The sequence below is a fragment of the Hibiscus syriacus genome, unplaced genomic scaffold, assembly GCF_006381635.1.
Source record: "Hibiscus syriacus cultivar Baekdansim isolate YM2019G1 unplaced genomic scaffold, ASM638163v2 tig00000765_pilon, whole genome shotgun sequence".
Taxonomy (NCBI): Eukaryota; Viridiplantae; Streptophyta; class Magnoliopsida; order Malvales; family Malvaceae; genus Hibiscus; species Hibiscus syriacus.
Window position 1 is genome coordinate 385,511 of NW_024061821.1, and position 3,719 is coordinate 389,229.

Genomic DNA, 3,719 nt, shown 5'->3' on the forward strand with positions numbered 1-3,719 from the left:
TTTCTAGAGATCTTAAATTCAAACATCATATATCATATCAATAAATTGATATAAAAAGAAAAGGGAAAAGAAAACATGAAACATAGCGCTATAATTTATTCTTTCATCCCCGCTCAAGAAAAAAGAAGCTTCATCTATCTTCAAGGAATGTTCTTGCACGCTTCTAAGCTTCACAAATTATCTTAATTATTATATTGTTATTACAAGTATCCTTCTAAAAGTTACTCTCCAACCCTGATAGTAACATCCTCCTTATCTTGAGTCCATACCCTACCTCTCCCCCAATTGTAAAAACCAAATGATGACTTCATCCAAAAATTTCAAGATATTTTATTTCAACATATATTTCGGATCTAGTATTTTTGCTCGGTCGCACAATAAATAAATATATAAATGATTCTGGCAGATGAAAGAAGAAGATTTTTTTTTTTGTTCTTTTATAAAATTTTACAATTTTTTACACTTGTTATTTCATTTTCTGTCAAGTAGAAACATAGGCATGGGACAGAACAAGGACTGATACAAGAACAGTTAAACTAACTAGAAATCGCACTACTGATGCTTGAGAAACACTTACATAGCTAACGAGATTCTCTCAGCAGCTTCTTTTAGGGTTCACATTCTTGGCGGTCTGCCTATGACCTTGGACTTGATTGCAGCAAACTCAGATTCTTCATCAGGGTTTCAGCATCCTTCTCCAAGCCTATTTGAATCAACGAGATGGTCAAAAATAGTGACAATCTTCGATATATAATTCGCATAGTTCTCTGTTCCCAAACATGTAAGCAATTTACCCTTCTAAATGTAATAGGCAGAGGAGGTTATTCGTACCGGTACCAGCATTAGATGGTAAAGGAGGTGATGTGCTTTCCATTTCCTGGACCAACTCTTCCAACTGAAGATCGATACCAGAGAGATCTTCATCCGAAATAAGGTCAAAGGTATCGGGAAGCAAATCAGCAATGTCAGTGCCATCAAAGCCATCATCCTCAGCGTTATTATAGAAACCATCCTCGTCCTGGTGCTGGCTCATCCAATAGTCCCGGTACCATGTTGATGTGTGACCAGTTGCCACCATTCTGGTGAGAAATCCTCCACTTGGCGATAAACAGCCGGAATAAAAAGAGGGGCGTTTGGGTTCAAGGTTGACCTTCCTCCAGCAACTAGAGCCATTCTATCGATTGCTTTTACTTATCACTTTACTCTGTACCACAAATATACAACAACTTAAACGAAATCAACAAATTAACAGATGAGTAATTTGGTGGGGGATTCACGACAAGTCCAGCTTTCCTATTCAAGATCTAGACAATCCTGATAAATGACTCAACAGCTTAAGTAGTCAAGAATCTAGATGAAAACATTTTCCTCTTTCTGAACTCACAACTGGCTTCAACCAGTGATTTTGAAAGTTCTTATGGAATCACCGGCCGCTGGAAGTTAGAACCAAAAAATTAGAAATCCTTAAAATGAAAGTAAAAGGAATCCAATTTTTATCAAACAAGAGTAACCTAGCTCGTTCCAAATAAACAACTTTTTCATCCGAAGTCTTTACGATCATCAATCAATCAAAGCATTTGAAGTCAACCTATGTAGAAGACTAGAGCCTGTCTCCAAAATTGTGTTTCTTGATTCTCATAACAAATCAGCTGACGCCATTTCAGTCAAACTATTTTGAAATTCCATACAATTTTTTAAATTCTGAGAGATTTTTACTAAATTCAGTTGAAACTTTAAAATCCCACATAAATAAAATTCTTCGTCCGAATTCTTCATCCAAACACAACCTTATAGAATTATGCGATCAGATCTCTAATGAAAATACTAAATCGTAAGAAAATATTCCATCAATCCATTCTTCTTTAAAACAACCATAACTTCAAATCATCACAGCCAACTATTAATCTATCCAATCATGAGAATGAATAAAACTGCAAAAAACGATCATATATGCTCAAAGAACATTAAGATCGCATACCGTAGGAAATTGAATGAACGAAAAACTGTGAAAGACGGATTTTCAGTTTTATAGCAATAAAAAATTCAATTCCACTACTTTTTTCTAGCCACCAAAACAACAGATCCAAACACACGAAAAACCGTGAAAGACAGATTGAAAACTTGTGAGATTCAATTTAACGAGTACCTTCTGAGAAGCGTAATCCAAAATTCATCCAAAATTCTCTGATCAACTTTATGGCAGCTAAACTATTGAAGATGGGACTTTATATATAGGGCGGGAGGAACGAACCTGATTAGGCTCGGTGTGAAAGGATAAGGTTCAGTGTGACCGAAGAAAGAAGGCCGCAGGCGGGCAGGTGGGTCAGGTCAACAACCCTCGTCGGCTCTTGGTAAACCTGTAAGCGTGTTTGCCTAATGTTGATTTTGACTTTCACTATTTATACATTTTTACATTTACAAAATTAGTTAAATTAATCCTCTAATTTTAACGGTAATTAGTTAAATATTTAATCATCTAAATTTAAAGATAATTAGATAAATATTAAATCTAATATTTAATATATAATTAGGAAAGTTAATCACTACTATCATATCTATAGATATAATTATTTTGGGGGAGGGGGAACTTTTGCTAAAAATAATTAGCGGCATTTTCCAAGTAATAAGCTAACATGGACATGGTAGGTACATAAATGAGCTTAGATTAAATTAAATTGAAATTATTTGGTGGGTCCCATTCACGTGGGTATTATAGACCTCATACGTAGGGAACAGCCATTACCTTATCATCAAAACTGGGAGAGAGGGGATATTTAATATTTTGAACGGCTGAGATTAAAGGATTTGGGCATGAGGGTAGGCCAGACAATCCGCGTGCAGCACATGGAATTTTAGGTCGGTCAGGTAAAAGCATGGTTGTTGATTGCGATACCACACTACATTTTGTTGTTTACGGAATCAAACAGAAAAGTTAAAATGATAGATTATACAAATGGATATACATACATGCATCTTTATCATATGTCATTATTTATTTATAGAAAACTTTATTTTATTAAATAGTTTATTATTTATATTATTTGAGAATATTTTATATAATACTTATACTATTTATTTTTTATCTATAAACTGAAAAAATATTAAATATTTAAATATATTTCAAAAGGTTAGAGTAGTCCGTAGGAGATTTGATGTTTGACCTTGACTAATTAACATGTTAGACACCGAGAAATCGAGTTGCCAATAATATTTTGATTTCAAATAATTAAGTTAGACATAGCTTTAACATAGTCATAGCATAGTTTCATAGCAAAACATATAACGAATGTCTTAATCATAGCAAAGCATCGAAATGCGTTAAAGAATCGGGTAAAGTAAATGAAAGAACACAAGAATTTTAACGAGGTTCGACAATGTGCTTACGTCCTCGGTGCCTAGGCTATGATAGAAATTTTATTTAATAATTATATCTCTATTTATAATTGAAAATCCTGGTACATAATTACAAAATTAACTATGTATCGTATCGCAGGGCCTGCGCCCCCGCACCCCAACCTACATAATCGTAACCCCTCTACGAGACTTTCTTTGTAAGGACAACTGATGTTCACTCACCATGTTCAATCCCCTGTCCTCTTTACCGGTATATTTATGAGTTATACCTTACAAAATGCATTTTCATTATTTTTTTATCTACACTACTAGAAAAAAAAACCCTTTAATGACGCGCATTGTGCGTCATCTATAGATGCAGACAC

The 3,719-nt window shown here is 34.3% G+C and overlaps 1 pseudogene; it reads right to left on the reverse strand.

The window, feature by feature from the left end:
• Positions 1 to 443: 443 nt before the first annotated feature.
• Positions 444 to 2,302, reverse strand: LOC120216845 (annotated as a pseudogene).
• Between the last annotated feature and the right edge of the window lie 1,417 nt (positions 2,303 to 3,719).